Source organism: Dermacentor andersoni, chromosome 6 (assembly GCF_023375885.2).
Source record: "Dermacentor andersoni chromosome 6, qqDerAnde1_hic_scaffold, whole genome shotgun sequence".
Classification (NCBI taxonomy): Eukaryota; Metazoa; Arthropoda; class Arachnida; order Ixodida; family Ixodidae; genus Dermacentor; species Dermacentor andersoni.
This window is the reverse complement of record NC_092819.1, coordinates 69387033-69400384: the sequence shown is the minus strand read 5'-3', so window position 1 is coordinate 69400384 and position 13352 is coordinate 69387033. Positions and strand designations below refer to the sequence as shown.

Here is a 13352-nt window from a genome sequence, read left to right as displayed (position 1 = left end):
CGCACGAAGGCGAGTTTTCTGGTACAAATACGGCCATTTGCGTGGGCCCGTCCTGCAGATAATGCACAACCACACCAAAACATGACATCATTCTCAGGTATCTGTTATTGTTTATCACTTTTAATATTTTAGTATGGGAAGATTTAGCACAAAAGGCATGAGCTGTCGGCGTTTTGGAGAGCAGCTCTCAGGCGCCCGTTACTGCGGCGTGTGTTGGCTTTGTCCGATAGCGTCGGCGTAACCGAGCGAACGAGCGCCGCGAAGAATGAAAGCAAATGCGGAGCGTAGCCGGCGATGAAAGAAAGGCGATAGCGCAGAAAGAGGCTGCAGCGGAACCATGAGGCTATGGTGCGCTGTAATAGAGCAGTGTGTCGTCTGGGCGCAAAAACGTGGCTCTTCTGGCAATGACGACCGGGGGTGCTGGATCACTCCGGTCTACTGCAGCGTCATCTGTCGCTGCAGCCTGAAGTCATTGCTGCCAGGCGGATTCATAATGGTGCAACGCAGGCCTACGGGTTCAGCATTTATGGTTGTCGTGGACGTCATGCGGTGGAGTTTTTTTTTTTTCTCATCGTGGTTTCTGCAAAACGATCAGAATAACTCCAGGCTTCTTCAAACCGGGCGCACTCGGTACGGGGGCTATATTATTGCCCTATGACGCCCTTTTACGAAGCGAAATGTCCCAACAATGGTGGCTGCATCCGTCACAGAGCATTATTTCTTGTTTTTTCAGTGAAACCTGGAGACCACTTTTCTAGCTGATGCAACATGAAAGGAATCCCATGCAACCCAGCTGGTACAGTGCAGGTGTTCCTTCTGGGCCACTCATCCTCGTGTGTTTCGAAATAATTTGATTACAAAAACATATGCGTATTTACTGAACGCAACTAGCAGACGAGCGTCTCTTTGTCTTCTGTAATCTAAACGCTCAGCAGACAATCAGGGACACTGCATAATCTGTGGCTGGAAACTGTAGAGCTTACACGGCGTTACTGATGTATCTTAACATACAGAAAGACAGACAACGAACTTTATTTAATCCTGAGGAGCTACTTTCAGGACCTCCTAACGGGAGGCCTTTGTAGCCGCTGGCCGCACCCACGTAGAGGACAGAACGCCGTGACGCTCCGCCCTTTCCTGGGCCCTCTGGATAGCCTGGGTTTGATTTTGGAATACCGTGCTTCTGATGGCCTCCTCCCATTCGGCTTCGCTGGAGAGAAAGTCGTTAGGCAACACGGGACATCGCCAGAGCATGTGAGCCATAGAACAAAACGTTTCACTGCAGTCGGGACAACTAGGGTCCACATCTGAGTACATCCTGCTGAGGAATCCCCGCGACGGGAAAGATCCCGTCTGCAACATTCTAAGAGTAGCTGACTGACCTCTAGTGAGCTTCGGGTGAGGCATAGGATAAATTCTCCTGCCAAGTTGGTAATGTTTAGTAATTTCCTTAAATGTAAGGAGTGGATCGTTCTGCTGAGTCCCTTCCTGCCCCTCCGGAGCCTCCAGACCGTCGCGGTGCGTGAGTTCTCGCGCATGGTCGTGGGCCAGCTCGTTGAGGTTTGCGAAGCCCTCAAGAACGTTCGTCCCTATGTGTGCGGGGAGCCACGTGATAAAATGAGAACCGGGGCAAGCCCTTTTCTCTAGAATAGAGGCCGCTTCTCGTGCGAGGTTACCCGTCTCTCGAGTCGGTGTAAATGTGGGAATGCTCTGGGTCACACAAGGCCAGCGCAACCGCAATTTGCTCTGCTATACTCGCGGTGGCCGCTCTAACCGAGGCCGAGGAGCGAAGCACCCCCTGTCCGTCTACAGCCGGCAACGCGAACACTCTCCTGTTCCCGTACTGCGCTGCATCGACAAAGACCGCGAAATCTCTGTCATATCTAACTTTCTTCAAGATGGCTCGGGCACGGGCTTTACGTCTACCCTCGTTTTGCTGTGGATGCACGTTTCGCGGGAAGGGCCTCACCAGGTAGGTCACCCTCATTTCGCGTGTCAGTGTTATGCGCCGGTCCTCCATTATCCTAGGAGCCATGCCAACCTCGTCGAGAATTCGCCTGCCAGCTTTGGTCGACGATAGCCTAACCACCTGGGCAGTGACCTGCGCCTCTATGATCTCGTCTATGCTATTGTGCATCCCGAGTTGATCTAGCCTGTCGGAGCTCGTGGCAATACGCAAGCCTAGCACTTTATTGATGCTCTTGCGCATGAGGGTATTTAATTTGTTCTTTTCCGTTTTTGTCCATACTAGATGTGACGCCCCATAGTTAATATGACTCATGAGAAACGCGTTGTACAGCCGAAGGAGCTTGTCTTCACCTAACCCCTTCTTTCGGTTGGACACCCGAGCAATCAACCGCAACATACTCTCCGTCTTGACTGTAACGTGGGTAATTGTTCTGGCATTACAGCCCCTCGCGTCTATGAGCAGGCCAAGGATTTTAACTGAGTCGACTCTAGGAATCATCTGCCCATTATTCGCGTGTAATACCACGGGTAGCTGGTTGAGGGGTGTCAGACCCATAACCCCTTGCCTTGCGGGTCTGTAAAGTAACAGCGCCGATTTACTCGTAGACAGCCTGAGAACCGTGTCCGCGAGGTAAGCCTCCGTCTCGTCCAAGGCCACTTGTAGAGCTTGCTCCATTTCAGCTAGGGAGCCCCCTGGGCACCAGATCGTGATTACATCAGCGTAAAGTGCGTGACCTATGCCCTGGAGGCCGCCCAGCCTGTCTGATAGACCCTTCATGATTATATTGAAGAGCAGCGGCGATATGACTGATCCCTGAGGGGTAGCCCGAGCCCCCAATCTGTACACGCTCGACCGAATCTACCCCACTTGAATAGTAGCAGTTCTATTCATGAGAAAGGACCAGACAAAGGCCTGGAATGTGACTCCCAGGCCTATCTCGGCTGAGGCCTGCAGAATGTATCTATGTAACACCGTGTCGAACGCCTGAGTGAGATCCAGGGCGAGAATCCCTCTCACGTCCCGGGTGCCACTATCAAAGATTTGCTTCCTTAGCATTGGCACAACCTCCTGCGTCGATAGGCCGGGCCGAAACCAACCATATTATGTGGGAAGAGGTCTCTGCGCTCTATGTACCCGGAAACCATGTTCCAGATCGCGTGCTCAGCTACCTTGCCTATGCACGAGGTAAGTGATATTGGCCTCATGTTGTCCAAATGAAGGCGTTTTCCTGGTTTAGGGATGAGTGTCACTATAGCCGAACTCCATCCGTCAAGCACCTGTCCTGTCTCCCATACCCTGTTGACAACCTTAGTTAGTAGTTCCACTACCTTATCGTCGAGGTTTCGTAATGGCCTGTTAGAAACTTTATCCGGACCCGGAGCCGATCTGCTGTTTAAATTGTAGAGCACCGCCCTGATCTCTGATTCTCCGAGTCCAATTCCTCTACCGCCGCACACTCGATTTGCGGATAATCCTCTTCTTGCGTCGGCCCTATAGGAAGGTACCTGTCCGCGATCGCATTCAAAAGTGACTCTTCTGTACCTGCCTCCTGTTTGTGCCGGTGTATGACTTTACTAAGTGTTTGCCTTTGATTATGCTTTGTCTGTGCGTCACCCAGGAGATGCTTGAGGAGGCTGCACTTCCCTCCTGAGCGCATGGACCCGTGTACGGCCGCGCAGACCTCGTCCCCTTGTAGCCTATTGAGCTCCGCGCAATATCTCTCGATCTCTCTCTTAAGCTCCGCAACCTTCTTTCTCAGCCTACGATATAACCTTTGTGTTTTCCACCTCATCAGAATTAACGATTTCGCCTCCAACAGCTGCGCTAGGTGCGGATCCATTCTTAGGACCTGCGCTTCCGTTTGTACTACCTTAATAGCCCTCTCGACGTCCTCCGTTAGCGATTCGATGACCTCGCCAAACGAGCAAAACGTGCTCGTTCGCTCCTTCCTAAGTTTCGTGAACTCCTCCCAGTCCGTGACTCGAAATACCCTGGCTGGTCGGGCGTCCACCCTTAAAGTTACCGCTGTTATGAAGTGGTCACTGCCCAGGTTCTCCAGCTTATTTGACCACGTTACGTTACCTACGTTTCTTACACATTCCAAATCAGGCGTTGTGTCTCGCGCAACTGACGTTCCCAGCCTAGTATCCTAACAGTTTCTATTATTTATTTTTGTTAATTATAATAATGGCAATTGTGTTTTGAGAGCGTTTTAGTGTATAAGTGAACAAAGTCTTGCACAACATATTTAAATTACGCACGCTAGGCACCCCGGTCGATCGTAGCGCCTGCCTGATGGCGCCATCGCGGAAGCGTTCCTGGTTCTCCCATTATTTTGCTAAACGCACAACACACTGCCCCATCACAGTACGCCATAGCGATGCGGAAAGTGGAATATGAGTGGGGGCGACACGGCATGCGCATGCGCTGAGTAGCCGTACGCCTAGGTATCCACAGCCACGTGCGCGATCTCATCTGGGCTTCGAAGGGGTGGGGCACGGTGCCACGACGTGTGGAGGGCTACGTTCATCCGCGGCGTCTGCTGGTGAGGTCAGTCCGCTGTACCAGCATATGTGAAGGAGATGACTGCTTCTGCAAGGGCCGATCACGAGCGGCTACGAGTAAGGCTCAATGTGATGCTCTCTTGAGTTTTATCGCCGCTGACACTGGTCGCACGACTTCCCGGCGACGAAGGGCCGCTCTCGTCGTTGGTGGAACAAAAGCGCGAGAAGAAGGCGTATTGCCGCGCAAAACGGGCTGCGCGGCGATGATAGCTACGATATGGCGCCAGAGTAGCGCGCGTCGTCTCTATGGAAACAAAGCGCTGCATAAGCGGGCGCCTCTCTGTGGCGACTGCCGGGAAACAATATAGGCGTAAGAAGTCCATTTGTGACCTGATGGAAGCCTGACGCATTCGGACCAAATTTCAGCGTCAGAGGAGCAAACTTAAGTACCAAAAGCGGAAGAGTTTCTGCGATTGCCTGGGCACACGCAAGCCGTTATCCGTGTGGAGAGCTCTTCAGGGTTTTCGATCATTTCCACAACAACGTGTTTTCTTTACAACCCTCGCTTGACATCAAAGTTGACGAGAGCCTGAAATTGCTGGTTATTTTTGTGCGAAGGTTACTGGCGACGTCGTTCTACCTATTGACCTCTCTCTAAATGACGTCCCTATCGCGAGAGATCAAAGTATGCAAGTGCCTTTCACTATGGAAAAAATGCAAGCGGCTTTGGCTATGTACTAGCGGTCGTCATCATCCAGTCCCGATTGGATGGCCTATGCTGCGTTAAGGCACCTAGGTTCAACAGCGCATTGCTGTCTTCTGGATATCTTCAATAAAGCTTCGCACGACGGCATAGCCCCCGCCGATTGCAAGTGTAGTCGACCGGTGCCTCTACTGAAGCCTGGAAAACCTCCGCTGGACGTGGCATCATACCGACCGATCGCACTTGCTAGTTGCATCGGTAAGGTCATGAAGAGGATATTGCTGACACGTATGGAATGGTACCTTGAATAGTATAACATCTCGCCTGATGCTATGGGCGGTTTTTGACGTGGGCACTCTTCAATTGATAGCGTCATTGAACTTATGACCTCCGTGCTGCAACAAAAAGCTATGAAACGTCTCTTTGTGGCACTCTTCTTAGACGCAAAAGGTGCCTGCGTCAACGTGGCCCACAAAGACACTCTCCAAGCACTTAGGGCTACAGAACTTTGAGGCCATGTCTTTAGATAGATTAGGAGCTATCTCTCAAGGAGAGCGGTGCTTGCTCTTACAGAAGATGACTCGACAAATGAATATATTAGTAGTCATGGTGTCCCACAAGGTGAAGTGCTGAGGCCGAGTATTTTCAATCTCGTTCAAGCCGGGCTCACCGATACACTACCAAATGCGGCTAATGTCACTCTACGCCGATGATATTTGCATCTGGGCATCCGGCGTGACTCGTCCACAAGTGTGCGCCAGAATACAGAAAGCGGCACCCTGACAGCGTCATACCTCCGCTGACGAGGTCAGACAATGTGTACAGAAAAATGTTGACTATTGGCATTTACACGAAAGCCGATGTCTTTCTATCCAGTAGGCACCGAGAACCAGTCACAGGATCTTCGGCGTTACTGTGGATCGTAACCTCACCTGAAGTCCCCATGTCTCCTACATGAAGAAAAAAACTCGTTTCTGTTGAGAATATCTTTAAATTCATAGCTGGAAAATCGTGGGGACCATTAGTACGCTCCATGCACGCCTGGGCAAAGATACTTTGCAATTGTATCGAGATAAGATACAAGATACTAGGGCAACAAGTATTTCAGATACAGATACAAGATACAACCGCAATCGCTGTATCCGATACTATACTTTTCATTTGTATCTTAAGAATCTTCGATACACGTTGGTTAATATAGAGTTACTTAATACAGCAGCAAATGCGTATGCAGAGAAATGCTTGCTTGGTGATTTCTTGGAAATTGCCGTATGAGTCGACACACCCCAAGACTGTTAAACGTGCGATTGCCTCTATGTACCATGAATCCGCCTTTAAAAAATAATGTTGTCATAAGGCACACGAAAGCTTTGACAAACAGATTTTGAAGTTAAGAAAGGCTGTATTTCCTTGCTTGGTTTTGAGCGCAGTTTCGGGGGCGTTGTTGAAAACGGTGAAAAAGAAAGAAAATGAAGCATTCAATAAGCTAAAACATTAGAAAACAAAGCTATACCAGTGGTGATACCGTATTCTCACAAAGCGGCGCCTAATCTTAAGCGTAGCCATGAAATACAAATTTTCTGTGGGTTTTTTCCGCGCCCCGGAAACTTGCTACTTTGTGCCGCTTGACTGGATCTGATGACTCTAAGTACTGTTCTACCAAACATAAAAGCCCTTCTGTGACGTGTGAAGAAGGGGTCGTATACTGCATACTGCTGAAGTGTGGGAAAGAGTATATCGGCCAAACTGGTCGATGCAATAATGAACGCCGGCGGGAGCATAACGCTTTCACTGAAAAACGGTTATGGCTCAAACATGCCACTTGATTGCAAGGCCAGCGGGGATGAAAATAAGCAAGCATGTAGATTTTGGTTAATCTTGTGATTCCCTTAATATACATCTTCTGTGTTCTCGCGCGTGCACTGTCACATGTACAGTGCTCCCTCTTTTTGCTTCAATCTCTCCCGATGCCTATATATTGAGCGTCTCTTGACCTCAATAAACAGTTGCAAGTAGTGCCTTGCCCTGTCATTGTTCTTTCTTAGTGGGCTGCCTCTGTTGGTGCTTCATCTTTTGAAAGCTATGAACCAACTAGCCCCACAACGTGTTCTACTGCAATAAATTTCCTAACTGTGACCAGCCTTGTTTCATTTGAATTAAATGTCTTTCAGTCTATTAGTATTTCAAAATTTTAGCTTTTTTTTGCTCAAAGTATAATATTTTCGCTCCGAAACATATTATTGGGGTTGTTTTACCTGGTTTACATGAATGTTTCTTATACGCTGCGCTGTCAGAGATTCTTGCTCGTCGCTTTTGCATTGATGGGAGCCGTTGCTGTGCGTGCCAACCATCTAGCGGATCGCCATCTAATTACAAGAGCTTCAGTAAGCCTCGGCATGATGGCGCAATTACCGCAATACCTTGTCTGTAAGCGTGTTCCCGTTTGCGCAATACTGGATCACTGGAAAGGCATATAGCAGGAACAACGCTGGTAGCGACATTTCTTTGAGCCACATCGTGTATGCAGAGAGCACATAAATCTTCAATTACATTTCATATTCTACTTATCTGCCGGCGTAATGCGTTCGTTAGCAACATATTGATGCCACAGGCACTGGTGTAGATTGCAAAGCATGGTGACTACGAGCAAGTGTCATGGCACCCACGACACTAAAAGCAAAGAATGAAGAAAAGGTTGGCTGCGCGCAGATGTTCGTGCTTTTTGTATACACGGTGTGAGCACCACCACGTGGCTCTGCTTCACCAGTAGAGAGGCGTACAGCCATTCGCCTGCCGTCGCTGAAGGACTATAGCGGAAGGATAAAAGAATGTCGCCGCCTTTAGTTTTATTCAGCTGGTTTAGTGATAGCAGTATCATCACGAGACGCAAAGTTCAGCTAACGTTTATAGTTTCGCAGGGTGTTGCGATATCAATATCTTTTATCTTAAGACGCACGATACATTCTTTCATATATCGGAAATACAGATACTGTTACATGTCTTCTCAGACGTATCATGATACACATACAAGATACTCAAAGAGTATCTAAAATAGTATCTAAGATACATGTATCTTCGTTTCTACCCACCACTGGCTCCATCTTACAGCTATACATGGCAGTGTTATTCGGATTTCTTCGATGCAATCTTCAAATGTTGTCTATGACATGCAAAACTAATCTCCTTGCACTACACAGCGTACAAGCCCAAGTACTTCGGACAAGTCTTGGCATCCCGAGGTGTTCCTCTGCAGGTGCAATGATGGCCATTGCACAGGAGCATCGGATCACTCCTCATTACGTCTTTGAGACGCTAAAGGCGCACATTCGACATCTTTCATAGCTACCATCCCACCGTTTTGCAGATTTGCCAGGGTGAAAACTACAGGCGACATTTGGTGGTATTGTGACGAGACACCGTGAGTCGATACCATCGGGCTTCAAACCTGCAAAACGTCCAGTATTGGCATTGTAGTGTATCCGGCAAATTCACGTGTGCCTCTGAGTTCTTAACTCGTGGAGGCGCAACAAGTATCCCAACTCGAGCGCCTATCCAAGACCCGCCCAGGCAGGCACGTGCTCGAAAAGCTCGGCATCACATACTACAAGCAGCACAGCATCAAAGTAGAAATTCCAAGAACCATACGCGAGAAGCTATACCTACCCCCATTGCCTCGCAACATGCACCCCCAACAGCAAACGGGGAGACGTAAAGCCACGGCACAACACATGAACAAAAGTTACTCCAACAACAAGGAGGCGGTCTTCACCGACGCAGCCCGTTATCGAGACAGGAAGAGTTTCTTGGCGGCAGTTACTAGCCACCGAAGCAACCAGCTCACGAGTGTAACCGTGAAGACGGCACATGCCGAAGCGGCAGAGGAAGCAGCCATAGCACTGGCCCTCACACAAACCAAAGCTACATACGTGATCTGCGATTCGCAAACGGCAATTCGCAATTTTGAAAATCGGCGCATCTAGCAAGAAGCGTATCACATACTCTAGCGGCATCCCGTACACCATGGAGATGCCGACTTCGATAAGCGATGGTAATTACTATAGATCCCGGCACACACAGGATTGAGCACCCCCAACGAAGCGGCTTACCGCGTTGCTCGAGGCCTCACTCAACCAGCATCATCGGAGGAAGAGCCCCCGCGATGTACTGCAAACGTCTGCGCGTGCGAGGATCGTATGACAAGGTTCCACAATATCACGACACACTACCAGTTACAAAGACGCGTATACCCATTCCTTTATGCTAGGTTAGGCAGAACGCAAGCGGTCCACTTCAGGCAATTACAAAGGGATTCTTACAGAAACCCCAGATTCATGCACCCTATGTATCCAGACATGTACACTACAAACAGATGCACATCGTGTGGCGAGGTTGCCACACTTACTCGCATTTTATGGGAGTGTCAGGACTTAACAAACAAGTCGGGCAGTGTCGACTCCTCCGTCTCTTCCCTTGCCAGCTCCCGCTCGAGCTAAAAGACCGCACAGCTCAGCTCGAACCTGACAGCACAACTCTCAGCCGTCCAGCGAGCCGAGGAATCCGCTTCAAGACAAAGTCTCGGAACCGCATCCGCGGCGGGTTCCCAGACCCACTAAAAGGAAGCCGGACTCGAATCTCAGATATTTGAAAATAAAGGTTACGCTCTCTCTGACTTCTTGGGATTGCTAAGAAGGCACATTTCTCACCGCTAGCCCTGCAGCAGTTTGTCTCTGCTTCTCCTAAACGAGTCGTCCACGTGCACATGTACACGGACGGTGCCACCATTTCCAACAGCTCTACCGAAGCAGTGGTCGTTCTATCGGGCGCGGTCTTCTTGAAATATAAATACTATCACAATAGCACGTCGACAGCAGCAGAACTTGCAGCTTATTCTCCGCCATAGTCCGAACTGCTCAGTGATCGCGGCCGCGCCTTTTTTGTTGGAATTCGTTGAGGTCATCCTCAATCAGTGCCGCGTTGTTCATCGTGCAACTACTGCGTACGACCCTCAAAGTAACGGGCTTACTGAAAGTTTCAATTGTCCGCTTGGCGACATGCTTGCGATGTATGTCGCCTCTGACCACCAAAATTGGGACCTGATTCTACGTTTTGTCGCTTACTCATACGACACCGCGACCCAGAGCACCACTGGTTTTTGTTCCTTTTTCTTATTGTACGCCCGCTATCCGTCGCACACTATCGACACAATTCTACCGTACCGGTCTGATACATCCTAGTGTGCGCACGTTTCTGCAGCTACGAGACAAGTTGCAAAGAGTCGCGAACTAGCATGGGCCTTGACTTTAACTGACCAGGAGGGCGAGATGAGCAGCCGCGCCGACAGCACCGAGGCGCCCACTTCCTGGCACGCTTCTTTGGCTGTCAGTTCCTGCCAACGCAACTGGTCTCTCTTGGAAACTACTCCTCAAGTACGAAGGCTCTTATTGTATATCCGAGTGCACATCTCCCGTCAACTACGTCATCGAACCCGTTACGCCGTCTTCAGACCTGCTCCATCGGGAACGCGATATTCTCTATCTGCAGCACCTGACGACGTACTACGACCCGCTCATCAGTAGCTAGGATTGCTCCTTTTCGTTCTCGAAGGTAACTGTAGTGAAGACGACGAACGCTGGCCTAACATTATCCTCAGCGCTAGGCACGGGTTCAGAGCTCGTGCTGGGACCCTTGCTTCTGTTTTACCGCCTCATTAGCCGCTCGAAGTCCACAACCAATGAGCCTCTTTACCTAAGCCATACAACCGACGTACCATGTTCGGAGCTGTTAGCACAGGTCAGGCAATCTACTGAGATATTCCACATCTCCTGTGCTACCTTCGCGGACGTTCGTGCCTCGTACCGCTCCCGGCCTTCTAACGCGACAGCGTTAACGAGCCTATGTCGAAGAAAATTCCGTGTCAGCGTCGGACGTCGTTTGGACAAAAATATTTTTGAACCACACATACCCAGGCCTTTCATGTGATGCAAGAAATTGACGGAACTAATTGCATTTCTCAAGCTAAAATTCGTGAAAAGATTGTAAAGCTCTTGGATTGTAATTTCAATATACGAGAAAATATAATTCTGTTACGAGAAAACTCAAACAAACCCTTTTTCCAGCGTTCTACAATGCATAGACCGGAGGCAGCGTCCGCCGTTTCCGCCCGCCGGTGCGTAAATATCTCAGAGTCCACGGAGATGCGCGTCCGCTTCCTCGAAACATTTCCAGATGGCGCACACCTCCACCGCAGCGCGGCCCAAGCAGGAGGCCGCGTCTCTACCACAAAGCCCGCCTTCATGCATAGCGTTCGCCGCGAGCTTTTCCCGGTAAACATTACGGTTAAATACGCTGCAGTTGCCGGGAAGCGTGAGACGCAGTGAGAGATATTGGTGGCGAGGAGTTACGGAGTCGCCATCTATCGGAAGCGCCTCGCTGGCGTAGTATGAGGGATCACGCGGTGCGCTCCTCATAGGTTTTCCTGTCAGCGCTCACTGAAAACACCACGTGCGAGCTCTCCCGGACATTTCTGTAAGTACTTTCGAAGCGAGAGAAGTTTTTTACTGTCTAAACAATAATATTGGGCAAACTAAAAGCACAGAATCGTTTACAGACGCTATCTCTTTACCGAATACGTACAGTGAACGCCACTGCGCGCGGTCGGCGCGATGGAGTCTCCCGAACCGGCTTCTTGCGTGAAAGGTAGCCAAACGCTGAGAGTAAACTATGTAAAATAACGAGTGGGCTGTCTGCATAGCCAAATGGGGCATAACAGAATGAAGCCTCAATGCAGCGATCGCACGGGTTCGCAGAGACCGACTGCGCGTCTGCATGCATGTCCACGCACAATGTTTTGCTTTCGCTGTGAGCGCGTTTTCGCACCGTGCCATGAGCTTTAGGCCGCAGAATATGGGCATTTGACAGTATACAAGCAACCATTGTTGCCTGGGCGCTATCAGAGCTGTTCAAAATAATTCCATTGTAGAGACTTCGACGCCTACGGGGACTGTGATGTGCCGTCGCGGCGATTCAATCTTTCTTTTTCTTCTAAATTCTTGGACGTTTCCATATTATTTCTCTAGTTGCGTCGCATTGCATGTTTATCGGTGTTCTCAGCGTGCGATTCCCGCTGCTTCTTTTTTGTAATCCAGTGCATTCATTCATAACACGTACAAACATGACCATATACCATGCCTTTTTTAATGTGCGTCTTACCGCTCCCTTTCCATTACAGTGAACTTGCCAGTATCTATAGCATCGACAAGTTCATAGACCAAACCGTCATGACATTAGTCGGGCAGCGGACTCGGCGAGCGTCTCAGCGCGCGTTTTCCGAACATCGTAGACCCGGCGCCGTAGCAGAAATCTTCCTCGCGTCTGTGCTTTCTGTATACCCGAGTTGTAGCCGATGACTGTTTGCCGGTTTTATGTTTCGCGAGCCAAGCTTCACGCAGCTTCTTGTCCTTCGGCTATGTGTGAATAAGGCTGACACCGGGCTCCGTTGCGCATGTCCGGCACTGCGGCACCGAGCAGTAGCCTACCATGTTGCGCGCCTTCAAAGACAGCCACTACCTATTCTAGTGCTTTCAAGCGTTGTAAAGGAGACACTTGAAGCGGGAAAATCTCGCCACTAAATGAGGACCGCAGCGTACGAGGGAATTTAAACTGTCGTTTTCAGCTCGCTTCGGCGCTCTCGAAGCAGCCGACGTGGTCGCTATGTCCACGTGATCCCTAATAGCACGTCACGCCGACGGTGGCGCCAGCTTTTCCAGTGGTGGAGCTCGAGGCCAATACGAATGCTATCGCATTCCACTCTTAATGGCGAAGCTTAAGCCGGACGTTTGGGTGAGTTGGTAAGCCATATTTGAAACAGAACAGCGCGGTTTTGACGGGGACAGCAGGGACGGACACGGACACGAAACGACATGGGCGAGCGCTCGTCCGTGTCGTTTCTCCCTGCTGTCAAAACCGCCCTGTTCTGTTTCAAATGAAGCTTAAGCGTGCTCCAAATTTTTCGTGAGGCTGTGATACGTAGCCCTTAACTAAAACGAACGCAACAGTGTGGTCTTGAACGTTGCGTTGCTACGTCTTCCGTTATGTTTACTGCTTGTCAGTTTCTGCGGACACTTTGCACACGCTAGCATTACGTGTTGCGTATTGTACGTTTGTATGGTGTGCTTGT

At 49.8% G+C, this 13352-nt stretch overlaps 1 protein-coding gene across 1 annotated transcript in view; it reads right to left on the bottom strand.

Moving 5' to 3' along the window:
• LOC129382439 (uncharacterized) overlaps positions 1-13352 on the bottom strand; it is a 182380-nt gene that overhangs the window by 135963 nt on the left and 33065 nt on the right. The gene's annotated exons all lie outside the window — the stretch shown is intronic.